This window comes from Mus musculus, chromosome 16, assembly GCF_000001635.26.
Source record: "Mus musculus strain C57BL/6J chromosome 16, GRCm38.p6 C57BL/6J".
In the NCBI taxonomy this organism is placed as follows: domain Eukaryota; kingdom Metazoa; phylum Chordata; class Mammalia; order Rodentia; family Muridae; genus Mus; species Mus musculus.
This window is the reverse complement of record NC_000082.6, coordinates 60918078-60944752: the sequence shown is the minus strand read 5'-3', so window position 1 is coordinate 60944752 and position 26675 is coordinate 60918078.

Sequence of the window (26675 nt, the reverse complement as noted above, 5' to 3'; positions counted from 1 at the left end):
TAAAAAAACACTAGCTGGATATTTTTTTATGGAAATTCCAGTGGGTTACATTTGTTATGTGTTTGGGCAAGGCAGAACTTCAATGGTACATCAGTATCCAAAGTTTAGCTCATTAAACATGTGATTTTTATTCATAAATGCATTAAAGTACACTAAAACCACTATAAGAAAATTTAAGTAAAATTATACAACTTATTTCATATTGTTAACCAGAGTGTATATTTGTCAGTTAACATAATCACAGACATCCCCTTGAAGTTCTCTCTCAACATTGATGAAATTATAAGGGTTACACAATAGTAGAAACAGCTCTCTAGGCTGTGCAAGATAGCATTTACTTCAAAATCAAAATTTTCATGGTTAATTCTTTTTCTGAAGGATGTAGTTAAGTAATTGCTTGAGTATGTATGAAAGAAGAATGATTAAAACATGTCAGTCCTTTAAAGACATCTTTCATTTCATATCAGAAAATAAATAAGGTAGAATTTTACTAAAGCAAATTCATGACTTACAAAACTAAAATTGATGATCAAACACTATTTGCATTACTACACACCCATGTCTAATACAATAAGACATTCTGTCCACAACAGGTTTGGCTGATGTAGGTGCAAATAATTTAAAGTCTGACCTGTGAGCTAGGACTGTTGTTAGATAATCACGAAAAATATATTAACAGTATTTCAACTAGTGAATCTCAATCATTATATTATGTAACAATATACATTTGGAACAATGTGAAATCATGATGCTCTTTTATTGTTTTTTAACTTTTTGGCCACTTACATTCTAATCCACCACAGAATTTGTATTATTAATATAACATAGCAAATGATCATGTAAAATTATCAAGTGTCAGATATTCTGTTTAACATAAATTAATTCAGTGGTTGTCCTACATGTTGATTAATCTCTAGAAGTACAAAAATTTTCCAAAGAAAATTTTAAGTCTATGTTTAGTGTTCCATTTCCCTGTTATAGAAAACACTTTACTGAGATTTTCTAAGACATCTACCTTTGTACTATCCCAGTTTCCAATTTCACATTATTATTTTCTAAGACAATAAACATATGGAAATTGCCAATTATACACTCATTCACAGAATATTTAAAGTATGGTTTTGCAAGGACCAAGCAGAAGGGGATAACTAATGAATTTTAAAAATTGAAATGATTTACATTTATAATTTTCAATTCTTGAAGACAAATAGATTTTTCTATTGATATATTAAGAGTATTTATTATCTCGAAATAGAATTTTTCCTTCCAAATATAAACATACACACACAAGAAAAGAGAAGCTGCATGAAATAATGAATTTTCTTTACAGTTTGGAGTGAGAAGGTCAGAGGAGGCAATCTATCCTGAAATTGAAAGAAGGACGAATCCAATTAAGGTGATATTGGATATAAGAACTTGCTCATTTGGGCAGGGCACTGGAGAATGAGATGCCCGGTGCAATTCCCAATATAAAGGCATAGAGGCAAAGGCCCTGCATACAATATAAATTTGAAGAAATCACTGTCTTTTTAAATGCAGGCAGAGAGTACCAGTGAAAAAGAAGAGCAGTCTGACATTGGGACCAAGACCTGAGAATGAACGCATGTCTCTGTGGAGAAGAAGCATGCAGGAATAGATTGAAGCTCATGGTAAAATAATAGAATTACCTAAAACTCTTCATGTTATAATCCCAACGATAAAGCAAGAGTATCTGAAGCAAATATTATACTGTAGTGGATATGTCCATAAACATAGTTAAATAATACTGTAAACATACATATGTGAGAGTTATGAATATATGTGTGGATATGTATATATACTATATAAAACAAAACCATACCCATTTAAAAAGACAAAATATTATTTCATAATTAATTTAATTATGTCAAGAAGTTTAGTGATTCAGTACTTAAAAATCAAGGAATTAATTCATCACAATAAAAAAGAAAATGAAAAGGCATGTTTTATAGATGGAGAACAGATCTCTAATAGAGTTCAACATTTACCTGTTATAAATATCCTAGCAAAGATGTATTGCGTGGAGGGATTGGCCTGTCATGCCAGTACTCAGAAAGTGGAGACACTCGAATCAGCATTTCAAGGACAACCATGACAGTATAATGAGACTTTCTTTAGATGACAACAACAACAACAGAACAAAATAAGAATGGAAAAATCTTAATCTGTCTTTTAGCAAAAAAAGAACAATAATCAAAATTTCAAAACCTAATTTCAAAACAGTAAAAAACCAATTAACACACTCAGCAACTTTTGTATTATTTACTTTGCTGTGACTGCAATGACTACTTTGACCGAGTAAGCTATATAAAAAGAGTTTTTGTTGTTGGTTTTTGTTTTTGTTTTGTTTTTTGTTTTTTTTTTTTTGTTTTTTTTTTTGTTTTTTTTGTTTTGTTTTTTTTTTTTTTGAGACAGGGTTTCTCTGTATAGCTCTGGCTGTCCTGGAACTCACTCTGTAGACCAGGCTGGCCTCGAACTCAGAAATCCGCCTGCCTCTGCCTCCTGAGTGCTGGGATTAAAGGCGTGCGCCACCATGCCCGGCTATAAAAAGAGTTTTACTTAGACTTATAGTTCCAGAGAAATCTGAGTCGGTCGTGACTGAGAGGCACACAGCAAATGGCAATCATGCAGCAGGATCAGGGAAATGAGTAGGAGTGAATTCTCTGCACAAACCCCGGACAGAGCAAGAGCTGAGAGCGGATAGGCTTGAATTTTTCAAAGCAACCATTCAGTTATGCATTTTCTACAGCAAGGCCACACCCCTGCACCTCTCCAGGGCCACCAACAGAGGGCGATGTGTTCTAATATTTGACCCAAGGAGATCATTCTCAAACAAACAACTACAAAAGAATAACTTTATATGCCCCAGTACAGGGGAATATCAGGGCCAAAATGTGGGAGTGGGTGGGTAGGGGAGTGGGGGGGAAGGTATGGGGGACTTTTGGGATAGCATTGGAAATGTAAATGAGGAAAATACCTAATAAAAATACTTTTGAGGTCCCATTTATTGATTCTCGATCTTACAGCACAAGCCATTGCTGTTCTATTCAGGAATTTTTCCCCTGTACCCATATCTTCGAGGCTTTTCCCTACTTTCTCCAAATCGGACAGGGGACTAATACCCAATATATATATAAAGAACTCAAGAACGTAGACTCCATAAAATCAAATAACCCCATTAAAAATGGGGCTCAGAACTGAACAAAGATTTCTCACCCGAGGAATACCGAATGGCAGGGAAGCACCTGAAAAAATGTTCAACATCCTTAATCATCAGGGAAATGCAAATCAAAACAACCCTGAGATTCCATCTCACACTAGTCAGAATGACTAAGATGAAAAATTCAGGTGACAGCAGATGCTGGCGAGGATGTGGAGAAAGGGGAACACTCCTCCATTGTTGGTGGGATTGCAAGCTTGTACAATCACTCTGGAAATCAGTCTGGCGGTTCCTCGGAAAATTGGACATAGTACTACCGGAAGATCCAGCTATACCTCTTCTGGGCATATATCCAGAAGATGCCCCAACCGGTAAGAAGGACACATGCTCCACTATGTTCATAGCAGCCTTATTTATAATAGCCAGAAGCTGGAAAGAACCCAGATGCCCCTCAACAGAGGAATGGATACAGAAAATGTGCTACATTTACACAATGGAGTACTACTCAGCTATTAAAAAGAATGAATTTATGAAATTCCTAGGCAAATGGATGGACCTGGAGGGCATCATCCTGAGTGAGGTAACCCAATCACAAAGGAACTCTCACAATATGTACTCACTGATAAATGGATATTAGCCCAGAAACTTAGGATACCCAAGATATAAGATACAATTTGCTAAACACATTAAACTCAAGAGAACGAAGACCAAAGTGTGGACACTTTGCCCCTTCTTAGAATAGGAAACAAAGCACCCATGGAAGGAGTTACAGAGACAAAATTTGGAAGTGTGACGAAAGGATGGACCATCTAGTGATTGCCATATCCGGGGATCCATCCCATAATCAGCTTCCAAACGCTGACACCATTGCATACACTAGGAAGATTTTGCTGAAAGGACCCTGATATAGCTGTCCCTTGTGAGACTATGCCAGGGCCTAGCAAACACAGAAGTGGATGCTCACAGTCAGCTATTGAATGGACCACAGGGCTCCCAATGGAGGAACTAGAGAAAGCACCTAAGGAACTAAAGGGAACTGCAACCCTATAGGTGGAACAACAATATGAACTAAGCAGTACCCCGGAGCTCTTGACTCTAGCTGCATATGTATCAAAAGATGGCCTAGTCGGCCATCACTGCAAAGAGAGGCCCTTTGGACTTGCAAACTTTATATGCCCAGTACAGGGGAACGCCAGGGACAAAAGGGGGGAGTGTGTGGGTGGGTAGGGGAGTGGGGGGGTGGGTATGGGGGACTTTTGGTATAGCATTGGAAATGTAAATGAGCTAAATACCTAATAAAAAATGGAAAAAGAATACTTTTGAAAAAGAATATATATGTTCTTCTCTAATTAGAAATCTTCGATTGATAGTTTACAAAGGAGGAGATTCTCCTTACAATTAGACAAGAAAAATAAATAAAAGGTGTGAATACCATAATAATAATCAAACCCTCCTAAAAGAGAAAACCATTTATCTATATTTAAATGACACAAGATAAGGACTCATGCCCTGTTACAGAAATATGTTTCTGTATATATTGTGTAGGCTATGAGATAGGGAAGATATGGAAGGAGTTGGGGAAGAGAAAACCATTTTAAAACATATTGTAAGAAAAAAATAAATTTTCAAAAGAAAAGAATATAGTATCATTCATTTCCTATTTAATAGATTTTAATTATCACTTTTATTATATGAAGGTAGGTGTTTTATAAACAGTACTCAAATAGACAGTACTCAAAAAAGAGTTGTAAATTCATCTTTATTAAATTTCTTAAGTTATATTTTTCAGCTATTCTTTTGTTAAACTTTAGCCATAGCCATATTTGCTAATTCTATGATGACACCCACTAAAAATTATTTTAAATTTGGAGATTTTGTCAAAATACAGGCTTTCAAGATATGGAAACAGAAAATATTAGGCTGTTACCACATTATATGGTTAATAACAGATTAAAATTAAATCTGTTTATTCATATGAAGTATCATTTTCCAAAATGGACTACTTGGTGAGTTGTATAAGTTGATTTGAAGCAAAAGTGGAAAGATCTCATTAAATGCTACATTGATCTCCTGCCAGGTAAAATAATATTAATTTTGTTCTACAATAAGCTAGAGTGGTTGTGTTCTCTAGAAACAGTTATGATATGAAATAACAAAAGGTTCATTTAAAGAGAGTGTTGGAATACATATGGCATGAAAGCAGGAGGGGAGGCTATCTGAGAGGAAGGAGGGAAGTAGCGTCAAGGCAAATTGTTAATAGGGATGGCATTAGAGCAAGATGACATTCAGGAAGAATGTGTAATAGCACAAATGTATGAAAATGCCAGAGTGAAACCCATCACTCTCCAAGACAAAGAAGAATATAATTAAATATTAATAAAGAAACAATAAAATATTAAAGTATCTATCTTTGAATGCAAAAAATTAAATGCTCTGTTCTTTCTAAACTGAAGTATCAGTATGAATATCATGATTTGTATGATTATCTCAATAAAATATTCCAAAATCAGCGAGCTAATTTCTAAGTTAATAAACATATCCAAAATTAAAGAAAATGACAGAAAATGCAAAAGTTAGACAGACTATTTAAATACACTTTTGTTTGATTTCTCAGAGTTTCTTGAGCTGTCAGGCAATCTACTTATCTGAGGAAGCATTTTATTTTAATATCTTTTGATGATCTGTTTTTGTGGTTCTTCAAGTTGAACACAGAACCTTGACAGTGGTAAAAAGCACTCTAAAACTTAAATATATCCCAGCCCCAATCCTGTTAAAGATATGCATAAATAAAGTGCATGGAAATCATTTAGTTTAACAATATCCTTGTCTCCTTTGTATGGTTTCATCAAGATTATACAAAGCATGCTTTAATTGGAAATGTGAAATATTTTGGCATAAATTTTTATGCAAAACATCTGTGAGGTTTTATATAATTATGTCTGTTAAATTAACTTTCATGAAGTTTGTCTATTAATTTTAAGCTAGAAAATTTTATTAAAATACAATTAAGAATTTTTAGAAAGAAACATTTTCTATGTCTGTATTACTCTGCTCAAAACATTGTTACTTCAAAGCGAGATAATGTTTCTAAGCAGAACCTTAATAATTTGTTTAAATTATAGAACAAAGTAGACATAATAGATTCAGAAGTTAAGAAAATTGACAAAAGGTCATCAGAAACATCTGAAAGCAGGGAAAGTTTGGTAGGACTTTTTCTCTCAATTGAAATCAATCTCTAATTGATCCATCCATTTGTGTAGAGTTGATACAAAACAACCAGGCTTATCTCTCCCTTTAAATGGTACATATATCTCTAACCATTCTGAAAAAATTATCTTTTATTCTTTCACATAGTTTTGAACATAGTTTCAATATACTTTTTCCTGCTATTCCCTGTACTCCAGCTCTCATGTAGAAGTAATCATAGTAATAAAATTATATACTATATTATTATTATTATTATTATTATTATTATTATTGCATTTTATTATCTATTACTTACTATGCATTGTGCCAATTTGGTGAAAACTCCTAAGCTTCCTATTTAGGAAGAGAAGATTGTAATATTGCAATGAAGTGATATAAAATTTTTAGATGTGGAGATACAAGCATGAAATCTTAGCACACACCAGGTCAATAAAAAGAAAAAATATCTCAGTGATGTTACTGGTGTTTAGGTAAGCCTGGTCCTATACCAAGACAATTTCATATATATAACTTGTCTTTAAGTTGCAAAAATGACAATCACATGCATGCTAACATTGGTTTGAAAAAGGTTTCAAGGTCTCAACTCTAAAAAAAAAAAAAAAAAAAAAAATCCAGCTACTAAAGAAAGCTGAAGTGGGATAAGTATTCTTTATTGGCAAATGTTTAGCCTTGAAAACATATTTGTACACTAACATTATATGGACTGACCAGTTTTGATTTATGTAATTGAAGCACACACATACTCTCAATGCACAACAACTAATTAAAAAAATTGGTCATGAATATGAAAGATGTTATATAGAAGAGTTTGGTGGGAGAAAGGGAAAGGGGAATAGTATGTAATTATAATCTCAAAATATAACAAGAAATAATTTGAAATAATTAAAAATAGCTCAAGAAACGGAACTACAGAGTTTCAATCAATAGCATATTCACTGTGAACTGCAGATACAATAGTGCATATTTCTCTCTTTAATCCTCACCAAGTCACACTTGAACAGGCCGTTCTAGATGTATTAGGTTTATATATATCCAACTTTTACTGCTTTTGTAGTAGGATCTGTTGATTTTTTTAATCTCCTCAGTTTCTGTTGTTATGTTTCCCTATTCTTTTCTGATTTTATTAATTTGGATACTGTCTCTGGTTAGACTGGCTAAGGGTTTATCTATCTTGTTGATTTTTTCAAAGAACCAGCTCCTGGTTTTGTTGACTCTTTGTATAGTTTTTTGTTTGTTTGTTTGTTCGTTTGTTTTTGTTTTGATTTTGTTTGTTTCTACTTGGTTGATTTCAGCCCTGAGTTTGATTATTCTCTGCCCTCTACTTCTCTTAGGTATTTTTGCTTCTTTTTGTTCGAGAGCTTTCAGATGTGCTGTCAAGCTGCTAGTGTATGTTCTCTCCAGGTTTTTTTTTTCTTTTCTTTTTATTACTTAGAACTATGAGTTTTCCTCTTCACACTGCTTTCATTGTATCCCATAAGTTTTGTTATGTTGTGCATTCATTTTCAATAAATTCTAAAAAGTCTTTAATTTCTTTCTTTCTTTCTTCATTGACCAAATTATGATTGAGCAGAGCATTGTTCAGCTTCCATGTGTATGTAGTTCATAACCTCTGTTAGTTTCACTGTGTCTCAGTTTAGTTTCTGTTTCCGTGATCTGCCCATTTGTAAGAGTGGGGTGTTGAGGTCTCCCACTGTTACTGTGTGAGGTGCAATATATACTTTGAGCTTTAGTAAAATTTCTTTTATGACTGTGGTATCCTTGCATTTGGAGCATAGATGTTCAGAATTGAGAATTCATCTTGGTAGATTTTTCCTTTGAGTATGAAGTGTCCTTCCTTATCTTTTTAAATAACTGTTGGTTGAAAGTTGATTTTATTAGATATTAGAGTGATAACTCCAGCTTGTTTCTTGGGACTATTTGCTTGGAAAATTGTTTTTCAGCCTTTTCTTCTGAGATAGTGTCAGCCTTTGTCACTGAAGTGGGTTTCCTGTATGCAGCAAAATGCTGTGCCCAGTCTGTTAGTGTATGTCTTTTTATTGGGGACTTGAGTCCATTGATATTAAGGGGTATTAAGGAAAAGTGACTGTTGCTTCTTGTTATTGTTAGAGGTGTAATTACGTTTGTGTGGAAGATTTGGGTTTATTGAAAGATTACTTTCTTGCTTTTTCTAGGGTGTAGTTTCCCTCTTTGTGTTGAAGTTTCCATCTATTTCCTTTGTAGAGCTGGATTTATAGAAAGATATTGGGTAAATTTGTTTTTGCCATGGAATCTCTTGGTTTCATCATCTATGTTAACTGAAAGCTTTGCTGGGTATAGTAGCCTGGGCTGGCATTTCTGTTCTTTTAGGGTCTGATGACATCTTCCCAGGATCTTTTGGCTTGTATAGTCTCTGATGAGAATCTGGCATAATTCTGATAGGTCTGCTTTTATGTGTTCCTTGACCATTTCCCCTTACTGCAGAACTTGTGCAGGCAGTAAGGGCAGTTCCACAATATTCAGAGGAAGCTTGACTCCCAGGTGCTCTAATATGCCCAAGATCACAGGAGAGGCCACAACATTGGCCCCAACACCTGAAGTAACTGTGTCTCCTAGGACACAGGGACATACAAGAAGTCTAGAGAATGCCACAAACTGGACCAAAAAAGAAGTTCATCCTGTCACATAATAATCAAAACATCAAATGTACAAAATAAAGAAAGAACTCCTGCCCAACCAGTGGCATGGTCCTTTCTGAACCCACACCCAGAGCAGACCTGAGGGGTTGGCTCTGCACCCACTCTTAAAATACTCAATGGGAGACTGACTCCCAAGTGTTCTGGAATGCCCAGGATCACTGGATCACAGAATCACAAAGGAAGTTCAACTCTTGCAGATCAGACACACCCAGGAACACTGGAACTCTAACACACTCAAGATCACAGCTGAGGCCACACAACATCTTTCTCAACATCCAGTGTAACTGGGACCTTCACAGGAACCAGGGAAACACAAACCCAGCCAAGTAAGAAGCACAGGTTCCTTCCAGCTTGCACCTGTGCCCAGAACAAACCCATGGCTCTGCCCTACCCCATGCCCCATCCAATGCAACACTCAGAGAAAGCTTGACTGCCAGGAGCTCTGACACATCAGGATCTCAGGAGCTTGTTCATACCAGGGTGCAGGATCCCAGAGGCACCTTGACTCCCAGGAGCTCAGACATACCCAGAATCTCAGTAGCTTGTTCACAGCAGGGTTCAGAATCCCAGAGGCAGCTTGAGGATCTCAGGATACCAGGATCCCAGAATCTCAGGATCACAGAGACAGCTGAACTCTGAGGAGTTCTGACACAACCAGGATTAGAGGAGGGACAGGCTCCAGTTAGAGACAGCAAGGGCAAGTAGCACTAAAGAGAAAATTATAGAAGAAAACTTCCCTAACCTAAGGAAAGTGTTGCCCTTGAAAGTTTCAACTGTGTTACCTGGTCCAGTATACCACACACAGTAATGATAATTTCAAGTTTCTTCATTCGTCCTCTACCCAACATGATGATTCATTGATTTTTTTTTTTTTATTCTGTGAAGAACAACATAATTTTATACACATGTGAAATAATGTATTTATTTTTTTTCCTATAAGAAATCATTTTATTTTCTGTGTTGTATCAATACATATGTTTTTATATGTTGTGTTAAAGATGACTACAAATCTTTATCATGCATTGAAGTTTGAATCACATTATTTTTCTTTTTTTTTTCCATTTTTTATTAGGTATTTAACTCATTTACATTTCCAATGCTATACCAAAAGTCCCCCATATCCACCCACCCCCACTCCCCTGCCAGGGGAGTGGGGGTGGGTGGAAATAATGTATTTATACAAAGCCATTTTTGAGCCACTGAGGCAGCACCCTTGGCGGGCCGCAGACAGCCGGCCACCGTCCGGACCAGAGGACAGGTGTCTGCCTGGCTCGGGAGGCGGCCTCAGCCTCAGCAGCAGTGGTCACCATCCTGGTTCCGGGACTCAGCAGAACTTAGGAAATTAGTCTGAACAGGTGAGAGGGTGCGCCAGAGAACCAGACAGCTTCTGGGACAGGCAGAAGCACAGAGCCGCTGAGGCAGCACCCTTGGCAGGCCGCAGACAACCAGCCACCATCCAGACCAGAGGACAGGTGTCCACCTGGCTTGGGAGGCGGCCTCAGCCTCAGAAGCAGCGGTCGCCATCTTGGTTCCGGAACTCCCTGGAACTTAGGAATTTAGTCTGCACAGGTGAGAGTCTGCACCACAGAAGCTGACAGCTTCTGGGAACTGCCAAAGCAACACAGCATCTGAGAAAGGCCCTGTTTTGGGCCTTCTTCTTCGGCACAACTTCCCTGTAAGAGAGCTTGCCAGCAGAGAGTGCTCTGAGCCCTGAAACTCAGAGGAGAGAATCTGTCTCCCAGGTCTGCTGATAGACGGTAACAGAATCACCAGAAGAACAATCTCTAAACAGAGTCAACTATAACTACTAACTCCAGAGATTACCAGATGGCGAAAGGTAAACGTAGGAATCTTACTAACAGGAACCAAGACCACTCACCATCATCAGAACCCAGCACTCCCACTTCGTCCGGTCCAGGACACCCCAACACACCCGAAAACCTAGACCTAGATTTAAAAGCATATCTCATGATGATGGTAGAGGACATCAAGAAGGACTTTAATAAATCACTTAAAGAAATACAGGAGAACACTGCTAAAGAGTTACAAGTCCTTAAAGAAAAACAGGAAAACACAATCAAACAGGTAGAAGTCCTTACAGAAAAAGAGGAAAAAACATACAAACAGGTGATGGAAATGAACAAAACCATACTAGACCTAAAAAGGGAAGTAGACACAATAAAGAAAACTCAAAGTGAGGCAACACTGGAGATAGAAACCCTAGGAAAGAAATCTGGAACCATAGATTTGAGCATCAGCAACACAATACAAGAGATGGAAGAGAGAATCTCAGGTGCAGAAGATTCCATAGAGAACATCGGCACAACAATCAAAGAAAATGGAAAATGCAAAAAGATCCTAACTCAAAATATCCAGGAAATCCAGGACACAATGAGAAGACCAAACCTACGGATAATAGGAGTGGATGAGAATGAAGATTTTCAACTCAAAGGACCAGCAAACATCTTCAACAAAATTATTGAAGAAAACTTCCCAAATCTAAAGAAAGAGATGCCTATGAACATACAAGAAGCCTACAGAACTCCAAATAGACTGGACCAGAAAAGAAATTCCTCCTGACACACAATAAGCAGAACAACAGATGCACTAAATAAAGATAGAATACTAAAAGCAGTAAGGGAAAAAGGTCAAGTAACATATAAAGGCAAGCCTATCAGAATTACACCAGATTTTTCACCAGAGATTATGAAAGCCAGAAGAGCCTGGACAGATGTTATACAGACACTAAGAGAACACAAATTCCAGCCCAGGCTACTATACCCAGCCAAACTCTCAATTACCATAGATGGAGAAACCAAAGTATTCCACGACAAAACCAAATTCACACATTATTGTTGGGAGCCGCGCCCACATTCGCCGTTACAAGATGGCGCTGACAGCTGTGTTCTAAGTGGTAAACAAATAATCTGCGCATATGCCGAGGGTGGTTCTCCACTCCATGTGCTCTGCCTTCCCCGTGACGTCAACTCGGCCGATGGGCTGCAGCCAATCAGGGAGTGACACGTCCTAGGCGAAGGAGAACTCTCCTAAAATAGGGACGGGGTTTCGTTTTCTCGCTCTCTTGCTTCTTACACTCTGGCTCCTGAAGATGTAAGCAATAAAGCTTTGCCGCAGAAGATTCTGGTTTGTTGCGTCTTTCCTGGCCGGTCGTGAGAACGCGTCTAATAACAATTGGTGCCGAATTCCGGGACGAGAAAAAACTCGGGACTGGCGCAAGGAAGATCCCTCATTCCAGAACCAGAACTGCGGGTCGCGGTAATAAAGGTTCCCGTAAAGCAGACTGTTAAGAAGGATTCAACTGTATGAATTCAGAACTTTTCAGCTGGGGAACGAGAGTACCAGTGAGTACAGCTTTACGAGGTAAGTCTGATCTTGAACTTTCTAAGGAAATTCAAGACAGTCTATCAGAAGTAAAGTGGAATATGTTTGGCCTTGAATTTTTTCTGGTGTTAGGAGCCCTTTTGTTCCTTTTCACATGTTATCAAGTGATTAAGATAGGGCTGAAAATTCTAGAGGAAATTCAGGACAAGCTATCAGAAGTAAAGTGGGGAGAGAGAGTAGGAACAAAGAGGAAATATGGTACACAAAATAAGTATACAGGCCTTTCCAAGGGTCTTGAACCCGAGGAAAAGTTAAGGTTAGGTAGGAATACCTGGAGAGAGATTAGAAGAAAAAGAGGAAAAAGGGAAAAGAAGAAAGATCAATTAGCGGAGGTCTCTAGGAAAAGGAGCCTGTGCTCATCGCTGGATGGGCTCGGGGAGCCAGCTCTTGGTAGCTCTGAATCAGATGATGAATTCTCCTCTGAAGAAACAGACTGGGAGGAAGAAGCAGCTCATTATGAGAAAAAAGGGTACCAGCCAGGTAAAGTGCTAGCTAATCAGTTAAGGAAGCCAAAAGCGGCTGGCGAAGGCCAGTTTGCTGATTGGCCTCAGGGCAGTCGGCTTCAAGGTCCGCCCTATGCGGAGTCCCCGCCCTGCGTAGTGCGTCAGCCCTGCGCAGAGAGGCAATGCGCAGAGAGGCAGTGCGCAGACTCATTCATTCCCAGAGAGGAACAAAGGAAAATACAACAGGCATTTCCAGTCTTTGAAGGAGCCGAGGGTGGGCGTGTCCACGCTCCGGTAGAATACTTACAAATTAAAGAAATTGCCGAGTCGGTCCGTAAATACGGAACCAATGCTAATTTTACCTTGGTGCAGTTAGACAGGCTTGCCGGCATGGCACTAACTCCTGCCGACTGGCAAACGGTTGTAAAAGCCGCTCTCCCTAGTATGGGCAAATATATGGAATGGAGAGCGCTTTGGCACGAAGTTGCACAAGCGCAGGCCCGAGCAAACGCAGCTGCTTTGACTCCAGAGCAGAGAGATTGGACTTTTGACTTGTTAACGGGTCAGGGAGCTTATTCTGCTGATCAGACAAACTACCATTGGGGAGCTTATGCCCAGATTTCTTCCACGGCTATTAGGGCCTGGAAGGCGCTCTCTCGAGCAGGTGAAACCACTGGGCAGTTAACAAAGATAATCCAGGGACCTCAGGAATCCTTCTCAGATTTTGTGGCCAGAATGACAGAGGCAGCAGAGCGTATTTTTGGAGAGTCAGAGCAAGCTGCGCCTCTGATAGAACAGCTAATCTATGAGCAAGCCACAAAGGAGTGCCGAGCGGCCATAGCCCCAAGAAAGAACAAAGGCTTACAAGACTGGCTCAGGGTCTGTCGAGAGCTTGGGGGACCTCTCACCAATGCAGGCTTAGCGGCCGCCATCCTCCAATCTCAGAACCGCTCCATGAGCAGAAATGATCAGAGGACATGTTTTAATTGCGGAAAGCCTGGGCATTTTAAGAAAGATTGCAGAGCTCCAGATAAACAGGGAGGGACTCTCACTCTTTGCTCTAAGTGTGGCAAGGGTTATCATAGAGCTGACCAGTGTCGCTCTGTGAGGGATATAAAGGGCAGAGTCCTTCCCCCACCTGATAGTCAATCAGCTTATGTGCCAAAAAACGGGTCATCGGGCCCTCGGTCCCAGGGCCCTCAAAGATATGGGAACCGGTTTGTCAGGACCCAGGAAGCAGTCAGAGAGGCGACCCAGGAAGACCCACAAGGGTGGACCTGCGTGCCGCCTCCGACTTCCTATTAATGCCTCAAATGAGTATTCAGCCGGTGCCAGTGGAGCCTATACCATCCTTGCCCCTGGGAACCATGGGCCTTATTCTCGGCCGGGGTTCACTCACCTTGCAGGGCTTAGTAGTCCACCCTGGAGTTATGGATTGTCAACATTCCCCTGAAATACAGGTCCTGTGCTCAAGCCCTAAAGGCGTTTTTTCTATTAGTAAAGGAGATAGGATAGCTCAGCTGCTGCTCCTCCCTGATAATACCAGGGAGAAATTTGCAGGACCTGAGATAAAGAAAATGGGCTCCTCAGGAAATGATTCTGCCTATTTGGTTGTATCTTTGAATAATAGACCTAAGCTCCGCCTTAAGATTAATGGAAAAGAGTTTGAAGGCATCCTTGATACCGGAGCAGATAAAAGTATAATCTCTACACATTGGTGGCCCAAAGCATGGCCCACCACAGAGTCATCTCATTCATTACAGGGCCTAGGTTATCAATCATGTCCCACTATAAGCTCCGTTGCCTTGACGTGGGAATCCTCTGAAGGACAGCAAGGGAAATTCATACCTTATGTGCTCCCACTCCCGGTTAACCTCTGGGGAAGGGATATTATGCAGCATTTGGGCCTTATTTTGTCCAATGAAAACGCCCCATCGGGAGGGTATTCAGCTAAAGCAAAAAATATCATGGCAAAGATGGGTTATAAAGAAGGAAAAGGGTTAGGACATCAAGAACAGGGAAGGATAGAGCCCATCTCACCTAATGGAAACCAAGACAGACAGGGTCTGGGTTTTCCTTAGCGGCCATTGGGGCAGCACGACCCATACCATGGAAAACAGGGGACCCAGTGTGGGTTCCTCAATGGCACCTATCCTCTGAAAAACTAGAAGCTGTGATTCAACTGGTAGAGGAACAATTAAAATTAGGCCATATTGAACCCTCTACCTCACCTTGGAATACTCCAATTTTTGTAATTAAGAAAAAGTCAGGAAAGTGGAGACTGCTCCATGACCTCAGAGCCATTAATGAGCAAATGAACTTATTTGGCCCAGTACAGAGGGGTCTCCCTGTACTTTCCGCCTTACCACGTGGCTGGAATTTAATTATTATAGATATTAAAGATTGTTTCTTTTCTATACCTTTGTGTCCAAGGGATAGGCCCAGATTTGCCTTTACCATCCCCTCTATTAATCACATGGAACCTGATAAGAGGTATCAATGGAAGGTCTTACCACAGGGAATGTCCAATAGTCCTACTATGTGTCAACTTTATGTACAAGAAGCTCTTTTGCCAGTGAGGGAACAATTCCCCTCTTTAATTTTGCTCCTTTACATGGATGACATCCTCCTGTGCCATAAAGACCTTACCATGCTACAAAAGGCATATCCTTTTCTACTTAAAACTTTAAGTCAGTGGGGTTTACAGATAGCCACAGAAAAGGTCCAAATTTCTGATACAGGACAATTCTTGGGCTCTGTGGTGTCCCCAGATAAGATTGTGCCCCAAAAGGTAGAGATAAGAAGAGATCACCTCCATACCTTAAATGATTTTCAAAAGCTGTTGGGAGATATTAATTGGCTCAGACCTTTTTTAAAGATTCCTTCCGCTGAGTTAAGGCCTTTGTTTAGTATTTTAGAAGGAGATCCTCATATCTCCTCCCCTAGGACTCTTACTCTAGCTGCTAACCAGGCCTTACAAAAAGTGGAAAAGGCCTTACAGAATGCACAATTACAACGTATTGAGGATTCGCAACCTTTCAGTTTGTGTGTCTTTAAGACAGCACAATTGCCAACTGCAGTTTTGTGGCAGAATGGGCCATTGTTGTGGATCCATCCAAACGTATCCCCAGCTAAAATAATAGATTGGTATCCTGATGCAATTGCACAGCTTGCCCTTAAAGGCCTAAAAGCAGCAATCACCCACTTTGGGCAAAGTCCATATCTTTTAATTGTACCTTATACCGCTGCACAGGTTCAAACCTTGGCAGCCACATCTAATGATTGGGCAGTTTTAGTTACCTCCTTTTCAGGAAAAATAGATAACCATTATCCAAAACATCCAATCTTACAGTTTGCCCAAAATCAATCTGTTGTGTTTCCACAAATAACAGTAAGAAACCCACTTAAAAATGGGATTGTGGTATATACTGATGGATCAAAAACTGGCATAGGTGCCTATGTGGCTAATGGTAAAGTGGTATCCAAACAATATAATGAAAATTCACCTCAAGTGGTAGAATGTTTAGTGGTTTTAGAAGTTTTAAAAACCTTTTTAGAACCCCTTAATATTGTGTCAGATTCCTGTTATGTGGTTAATGCAGTAAATCTTTTAGAAGTGGCTGGAGTGATTAAGCCTTCCAGTAGAGTTGCCAATATTTTTCAGCAAATACAATTAGTTTTGTTATCTAGAAGATTTCCTGTTTATATTACTCATGTTAGAGCCCATTCAGGCCTACCTGGCCCCATGGCTCTGGGAAATGATTTGGCAGATAAGGCCACTAAAGTGGTGGCTGCTGCCCTATCATCCCCGGTAGAGGCTGCAAGAAATTTTCATAACAATTTTCATGTGACGGCTGAAACATTACGCAGTCGTTTCTCCCTGACAAGAAAAGAAGCCCGTGACATTGTTACTCAATGTCAAAGCTGCTGTGAGTTCTTGCCAGTTCCTCATGTGGGAATTAACCCACGCGGTATTCGACCTCTACAGGTCTGGCAAATGGATGTTACACATGTTTCTTCCTTTGGAAAACTTCAATATCTCCATGTGTCCATTGACACATGTTCTGGCATCATGTTTGCTTCTCCGTTAACCGGAGAAAAAGCCTCACATGTGATTCAACATTGTCTTGAGGCATGGAGTGCTTGGGGGAAACCCAGACTCCTTAAGACTGATAATGGACCAGCTTATACGTCTCAAAAATTCCAGCAGTTCTGCCGTCAGATGGACGTAACCCACCTGACTGGACTTCCATACAACCCTCAAGGACAGGGTATTGTTGAGCGTGCGCATCGCACCCTCAAATCCTATCTATTAAAACAGAAGAGGGGAATTGAAGAGATTTTACCCCGAGCACCAAGAGTGTCTGTGTCTTTGGCACTCTTTACACTCAATTTTTTAAATATTGATGCTCATGGCCATACTGCGGCTGAACGTCATTGTACAGAGCCAGATAGGCCCAATGAGATGGTTAAATGGAAAAATGTCCTTGATAATAAATGGTATGGCCCGGATCCTATTTTGATAAGATCCAGGGGAGCGGTCTGTGTTTTCCCACAGAATGAAGACAACCCATTTTGGATACCAGAAAGACTCACCCGAAAAATCCAGACTGACCAAGGGAATACTGATGTCCCTCGTCTTGGTGATGTCCAGGGCGTCAATAATAAAAAGAGAGCAGCGTTGGGGGATAATGTCGATATTTCCACTCCCAATGACGGTGATGTATAATGCTCAAGTATTCTCCTGCTTTTTTACCACTAACTAGGAACTGGGTTTAGCCTTGATTCAGACAGCCTTGGCTCTGTCTGGACAGGTCCAGATGACTGACACCATTAACACTTTGTCAGCCTCAGTGACTACAGTCATAGATGAACAGGCCTCAGCTAATGTCAAGATACAGAGAGGTCTCATGCTGGTTAATCAACTCATAGATCTTGTCCAGATACAACTAAATGTATTATGACAAATAACTCAGCAGGGATGTGAACAAAAGTTTCCGGGATTGTGTGTTATTTCCATTCAGTATGTTAAATTTACTAGGGCAGCTAATTTGTCAAAAAGTCTTTTTCAGTATATGTCACAGAATTGGATGGCTGAATTTGAACAGATCCCTTCGGGAATTGAGACTTCAGGTCAACTCCACGCGCTTGGACCTGTCGCTGACCAAAGGATTACCCAATTAAATCTCCTCAACATTTTCCTTCTTTAAAAAATGGGTGGGATTAATATTATTTGGAGATACACTTTGCTGTGGATTAGTGTTGCTTCTTTGATTGGTCTGTAAGCTTAAGGCCCAAACTAGGAGAGACAAGGTGGTTATTGCCCAGGCGCTTGCAGGACTAGAACATGGAGCTTCCCCTGATATATCTATGCTTAGGCAATAGGTCGCTGGCCACTCAGCTCTTATATCCCATGAGGCTAGTCTCATTGCACGGGATAGAGTGAGTGTGCTTCAGCAGCCCGAGAGAGTTGCACGGCTAAGCACTGCAGTAGAAAGGCTCTGCGGCATATATGAGCCTATTCTAGGGAGACATGTCATCTTTCAAGAAGGTTGAGTGTCCAAGTGTCCTTCTCTCCAGGCAAAACGACACGGGAGCAGGTCAGGGTTGCTCTGGGTAAAAGCCTGTGAGCCTAAGAGCTAATCCTGTACATGGCTCCTTTACCTACACACTGGGGATTTGACCTCTATCTCCACTCTCATTAATATGGGTGGCCTATTTGCTCTTATTAAAAGGAAAGGGGGAGATGTTGGGAGCCGCGCCCACATTCGCCGTTACAAGATGGCGCTGACAGCTGTGTTCTAAGTGGTAAACAAATAATCTGCGCATATGCCGAGGGTGGTTCTCCACTCCATGTGCTCTGCCTTCCCCGTGACGTCAACTCGGCCGATGGGCTGCAGCCAATCAGGGAGTGACACGTCCTAGGCGAAGGAGAACTCTCCTAAAATAGGGACGGGGTTTCGTTTTCTCGCTCTCTTGCTTCTTACACTCTGGCTCCTGAAGATGTAAGCAATAAAGCTTTGCCGCAGAAGATTCTGGTTTGTTGCGTCTTTCCTGGCCGGTCGTGAGAACGCGTCTAATAACACATTATCTCTCCACGAATCCAGCCCTTCAAAGGATAATAACAGAAAAAAACCAATACAAGAACGGGAACAACGCCCTAGAAAAAACAGGAAGGTAATCCCTCAACAAACCTAAAAGAAGACAGCCACAAGAACAGAATGCCAACTTTAACAACAAAAATAACAGGAAGCAACAATTACTTTTCCTTAATATCTCTTAACATCAATGGTCTCAACTCCCCAATAAAAAGACATAGACTAACAAACTGGCTACACAAACAAGACCCAACATTTTGCTGCTTACAGGAAACACATCTCAGAGAAAAAGATAGACACTACCTCAGAATGAAAGGATGGAAAACAATTTTCCAAGCAAATGGTATGAAGAAACAAGCTGGAGTAGCCATCCTAATATCTGATAAGATTGACTTCCAACCCAAAGTCATCAAAAAAGACAAGGAGGGGCACTCACTTCGTTCTCATCAAAGGTAAAATCCTCCAAGAAGAACTCTCAATTCTGAATATCTATGCTCCAAATACAAGGGCAGCCACATTCACTAAAGAAACTTTAGTAAAGCTTAAAGCACACATTGCACCTCACACAATAATAGTGGGAGACTTCAACACACCACTTTCACCAATGGACAGATCATGGAAACAGAAACTAAACAGGGACACACTGAAACTAACAGAAGTGATGAAACAAATGGATCTGACAGATATCTATAGAACATTTTATCCTAAAACAAAAGGTTATGCCTTCTTCTCAGCACCTCATGGTACCTTCTCCAAAATTGACCACATAATAGGTCACAAAACAGGCCTCAACAGATTCAAAAATATTGAAATTGTCCCATGTATCCTATCAGATCACCATGCACTAAGGCTGATCTTCAATAACAAAAAAAAAAAAAAATAGAAAGCCAAGACTCATGTGGAAACTGAACAACACTCTTCTCAATAATACCTTGGTCAAGGAAAGAATAAAGAAAGAAATTAAAGACTTTTTAGAGTTTAATGAAAATGAAGCCACAACGTACCCAAACCTTTGGGACACAATGAAAACATTTCTAAGAGGGAAACTTATAGCTCTGAGTGCCTCCAAGAAGAAACAGGAGAGAGCACATACTAGCAGCTTGACAACACATCTAAAAGCTCTAGAAAAAAAGGAAGCAAATTCACCCAAGAGGAGTAGACGGCAGGAAATAATCAAACTCAGGGGTGAAATCAACCAAGTGGAAACAAGAAGAACTATTCAAAGAATTAAACAAACGAGGAGTTGGTTCTTTGAGAAAATCAACAAGATAGATAAACCCTTAGCTAGACTCACTAGAGGGGACAGGGACAAAATCCTAATTAACAAAATCAGAACTGAAAAGGGAGACATAACAACAGATCCTCAAGAAATCCAAAACATCATCAGATCCTTCTACAAAAGGCTATACTCAACAAAACTGGAAAACCTGGACGAAATGGAAAAATTTCTGGACAGATACCAGGTACCAAAGTTGAATCAGGATCAAGTTGACCTTCTAAACAGTCCCATATCCCCTAAAGAAATAGAAGCAGTTATAAATAGTCTCCCAGCCAAAAAAAAAAGCCCAGGACCAGAAGGGTTTGGTGCAGAGTTCTATCAGACCTTCAAAGAAGATGTAATTCCAGTTCTGCACAAACTTTTTCACAAGATAGAAGTAGAAGGTACTCTACCCAACTCATTTTATGAAGCCACAATTACTCTGATACCTAAACCACAGAAAGATCCAACAAAGATAGAGAACTTCAGACCAATTTCTCTTATGAATATCGATGCAAAAATCCTCAATAAAATTCTCGCTAACCGAAACCAAGAACAAATTAAAGCAATCATCCATCCTGACCAAGTAGGTTTTATTCCAGGGATGCAGGGATGGTTTAATATACGAAAATCCATCAATGTAATCCATTATATAAACAAACTCAAAGACAAAAACCACATGATCATCACGTTAGATGCAGAAAAAGCATTTGACAAGATCCAACACCCATTCATGATAAAAGTTCTGGAAAGATCAGGAATTCAAGGCCCATACCTAAACATGATAGAAGCAATCTACAGCAAACCAGTAGTCAACATCAAAGTAAATGGAGAGAAGCTGGAAGCAATCCCACTAAAATCAGGGACTAGACAAGGCTGCCCACTTTCTCCTTACCTTTTCAACATAGTACTTGAAGTATTAGCCAGAGCAATTCGACAACAAAAGGAGATCAAGGGGATACAAATTGGAAAAGAGGAAGTCAAAATATCACTTTTTGCAGATGATATGATAGTATATATAAGTGACCCCAAAAATTCCACCAGAGAACTCCTAAACCTGATAAACAGCTTCGGTGAAGTAGCTGGATATAAAATAAACTCAAACAAGTCAATGGCCTTTCTCTATACAAAGAATAAACAGGCTGAGAAAAATTAGGAAAGCAACACCCTTCTCAATAGTCACAAATAATATAAAATATCTTGGCGTGACTCTAACTAAGGAAGTGAAAGATCTGTATGATAAAACCTTCAAGTCTCTGAAGAAAGAAATTAAAGAAGATCTCAGAAGATGGAAGTGTCTCCCATGCTCATGGATTGGCAGGATCAACATTGTAAAAATGGCTATCTTGCCAAAAACAATCTACAGATTCAATGCAATCCCCATCAAAATTCCAACTCAATTCTTCAAGGAGTTAGAAGGAGCAATTTGCAAATTCATCTGGAATAACAAAAAACCTAGGATAGCAAAAACTCTTCTCAAGGATAAAAGAACCTCTGGTGGAATTACCATGCCTGACCTAAAGCTTTAGTACAGAGCAATTGTGATAAAAACTGCATGGTACTGGTATAGAGACAGACAAGTAGACCAATGGAATAGAATTGAAGACCCAGAAATGAACCCACACACCTATGGTCACTTGATCTTCGACAAGGGAGCTAAAACCATCCAGTGGAAGAAAGACAGCATTTTCAACAATTGGTGCTGGCACAACTGATTGTTATCATGTAGAAGAAGGCGAATCGATCCATACTTATCTCCTTGTACTAATGTCAAATCTAAGTGGATCAAGGAACTTCACTTAAAACCAGAGACACTGAAACTTATAGAGGAGAAAGTGGGTAAAAGCCTTGAAGATATGGGCACAGGGGAAAAATTCCTGAACAGAACAGCAATGGCTTGTTCTGTAAGATCGAGAATTGACAAATGGGACCTAATGAAACTCCAAAGTTTCTGCAAGGCAAAAGACACCATCAATAAGACAAAAAGACCACCAACAGATTGGGAAAGGATATTTACCTATCCTAAATCAGATAGGGGACTAATATCCAACATATATAAAGAACTCAAGAAGGTGGACTTCAGAAAATCAAATAACCCCATTAAAAATGGGGCTCAGAATTGAACAAAGAATTCTCACCTGAGAAATACCGAATGGCAGAGAAGCACCTGAAAAAATGTTCAACATCCTTAATCATCAGGGAAATACAAATCAAAACAACCCTGAGATTCCACCTCACACCAGTCAGAATGGCTAAGATCAAAAATTCAGGTGACAGCAGATGCTGGCGTGGATGTGGAGAAAGAGGAACACTCCTCCATTTTTGGTGGGATTGCAGGCTTGTACAACCACTCTGGAAATCAGTCTGGCGGTTCCTCAGAAAATTGGACATAGTACTACCGGAGGATCCAGCAATACCCCTCCTGGGCATATATCCAGAAGATGCCCCAACTGCTAAGAAGGACACATGCTCCACTATGTTCATAGCAGCCTTATTTATAATAGCCAGAAGCTGGAAAGAACCCAGATGCCCCTCAACAGAGGAATGGATACAGAAAATGTGGTACATCTACACAATGGAGTACTACTCAGCTATTAAAAAGAATGAATTTATGAAATTCCTAGCCAAATGGATGGACCTGGTGGGCATCATCCTGAGTGAGGTAACACATTCACAAAGGAACTCACACAATATGTACTCACTGATAAGTGGATATTAGCCCAAAACCTAGGATACCCAAGATATAAGATACAATTTCCTAAACACATGAAACTCAAGAAAAATGAAGACTGAAGTGTGGACACTATGCCCCTCCTTAGATGTGGGAACAAAACACCCTTGGAAGGAGTTACAGAGACAAAGTTTAGAGCTGAGATGAAAGGATGGACCATGTAGAGACTGCCATATCCAGGGATCCACCCCATAATCAGCATCCAAACGCTGACACCATTGCATACACTAGCAAGATTTTATGGAAAAGACCCAGATGTAGCTGTGTCTTGTGAGACTATGCCGGGGCCTAGCAAACACAGAAGTGGATGCTCACAGTCAGCTAATGGATGGATCACAGGGCCCCCAATGGAGGAGCTAGAGAAAGTACCCAAGGAGCTAAAGGGATCTGCAACCCTATAGGTGGAACAACATTATGAACTAACCAGTACCCCGGAGCTCTTGACTCTAGCTGCATATGTATCAAAAGATGGCCTAGTCAGCCATCACTGGAAAGAGAGGCCCATTGGACATGCAAACTTTATATGCCCCAGTACAGGGGAACGCCAGGGCCAAAAAGGGGGAGTGGGTGGGTAGGGGAGTGGGGGTGGGTGGGTATGGGGGACTTTTGGTATAGCATTGGAAATGTAAATGAGCTAAATACCTAATAAAAAATTAAAAAAAAAAAAACAAAGCCATTTTCTCCCCAGAAGTACTATATTTGTAGTCATATTCACTACAGTCTGTAAATTGTTTACAGCTTATCATGGTCACAATGGAATTGATACTAAATTCAAACTTTTATGTGTTTCATTTACTTGCCCATGAATTTCTTTGGTTTTCTAAGAAGTGTAATAGAAAAAAAACTTATAATATCCTATGTGTATTATTTCTGATTTTACTTAATATATTTTACATAATATAGAATCAATAAGTTAATCTTTGTATATTTTTCTATTAGGATTATTGATGAATTATTAAAATTAAATATATAAATTAAAAGTCAGCATATTAATCTATTTAATACAACCTTAAGCCATTCATGAAAAGAAAATAAATTTTTAATACTGTGACTAAGGTCCAAACTCTTCTTCAGAAACTATGTATTTAAATGCATTTTTCCTACCACATACTATTTGACTGAAGCAGTGCATAGGATGCAAAGATGTATCATAGCTTCAGCAGGAAATACATGACTGATGGCATGATCTTAGATTCCATATATAGCTTCTCAGGGCAGACTTGACCATACATGATCATGAAAAAAAAAAAAAAGATAAGATAAAAGGTAATATGAGTTATTGTTATCTTAGAGTAAGTCATGATCCGGACACAGAGATAAGACATGCTTCTTCCCCAGATGCTGAGACAGAGATTGGCATTCAAGTATATTTGTTAATATACTTGAAACAGAAAGCAATGAAAATAAAGAGAGTTATATAGAAGGATGCAACAAACTCCAGGACCCTGGTTCTGCTGCCTTAAGATTACATGGGCTATCTGCAGTGAGAGTTGAGAAGCTGCTACCTTCTACGTGAGTAAGCCAAAAGAGGAGCTACACGTACAAGCTAGAGCCACTCCGGACCACTGGGGTATTCTAGGCAAATCAAATCTCCCATCTGATTTAAGTATTAAGTGTTTTTGTAACTGTACATATTCTTAAATGTGTAGGAAAGTTTGCACCTGGAAATTTTAGCTTCATTTACAGATACTTCAAATTTAACACAGTTTTCATTATTTTATTTGCCATCTAATGACATCTTTTACCAAGACACTTTCCTTTAATGACAAATAAATATGCCACTCACCATTATTAAGATACAACTTCCCCTTGGACATAATAAAACACCACAAACCTCCTCCCAAAAGAACGTTCAGAATCACTTAGTACTTCTCTAAAAATGTTTATTAACCTAGTCTCTGAAGCAACTGAGCTTTTGAAAATCTATTTTATGCCTCAGACTAGATCTGAGTCAATGAAAATACAAGAAGAGTTTAGAGCATCTTGTAGTAGCAGAAAAATTGCAAAATTCAATGGAAGGACTGCTAAAGAAACCCAGTGTCAAGTAGAAACTGTCCTCAACAAACCAATTTGTGAGACAGAGCAGCACAGTAAACCGTGCTCATTTAGAACCAAAAGAAAGACGTGAATATGCATGTTTATGCTATAAATAAGTAAATAAATATAGGTGAGTAAATAAATAAATGGGCAATGAGCAAAAAAGTTCAGGTCTTTATCGAAAAATTCCAAATTTGAGACACTATCAGGTAGGATAAGAAGCCAAATCCTTTTCATGCTTCTGTTTAGATAGGCATAAACTCCAGTATAGAGATTAGCATTCTCATTTATGCCATGCAGATATCATAGATCACCTGCAATAATGTGAAGACAAGGGGAACTCAGCTCTGGAAAACTCTATAAGCACATGACCTCTGTCTAGTCATGTCAGATCATTAGGTAAATCCAAATGGAAAAAGAATTTCAGCCAATACCCCTATTGGTGTCAAGATCATCAAGGGCATGAGACAAGACTAACAAAAGTGTCACAGATGAAAGTTAAAAAATATAAATAAAAAGGAGACACAGTTATTACTCCTACAAGATTCCTCCAGTGCATGCCTTGAAACAAAATGGGCATTATTTTAAAGCCTCGGAACTCAGACTAAATAAAGGAAGTCTCTGTAATATCATTTAAACTTTTCCACAAAGGTAAAATGTAGACATAATGCTTTTACTATTTTAAGATATAAATGTAAAAGTTCCCTTTACAATAACCAAAAATAATATAAAGTATCTTGGAGTACCTTTATCCAAACAAGTGAAAGATCTGTATGACAACAACTTTAAGTTTCTCAAGAAAGACATCAAAGATCTTAGAAAATGGGCAGATCTTCCATGCTCATGGATTGGCAGAATTAATATAGTATAAATGACCATCTTACCAAAGCCAATCTACAGATTAAATGCTTTCCCCATCAAAATCCCAACACAGTTCTTCACAGACATGGAAAAAGCAATTCTCAAATTCATCTGGAAGGGCAAAAAAAAAAAAAAAAAAAAAAAAAAAAAAAAAAAAAAGACAGAATAGCAAAAACAATTCTTTTCCCAATTGTTTTTGGTTTTTGGTTTGTTTGTTTGTTTGTTTGTTTGTTTGATTTTTTGTTTGTTTGAGACAGGATTTCTCTGTATAGCCCTGGGTATTCTGGAACTCACTCTGTAGACCAGGCTGGCCTAGAACTCAGAAATCTGCCTGCCTCTGCCTCCCAGGTGCTGGGATTAAAGGCATGCGCCACCTCTGTCCTGCACAAAATCAATTCTTAACAATAAAAGAATGGCTGGGACGATCACCATCCCTGACCTCAAGCTTTACTACAGAGCAATAGTGATAGAAACTGCATGGTATTGGAAAAGATACAGACATGTGGATCAATGGAATAGAATTGGAGACCCAGAAATAAAACCACACACTTATGGGCACTTGATCTTTGACAAAGAAGCCAAACATATACAATGGAAAAAAAAGAAAGCATCTTTAACAAATGGTGCTGGTCTAACTGGCTGTCAGTATGTAGAGAAATGAAAGTAGACCCATATCTGTCACCTTACACAAAGCTCAAGTCCAAGTGGGTCAAGAACCTCAACATTAAACCTGATACACTGAATCTAATAGAAGAGGAAGTGGCAAAGAGCCTTGAAATCATTGA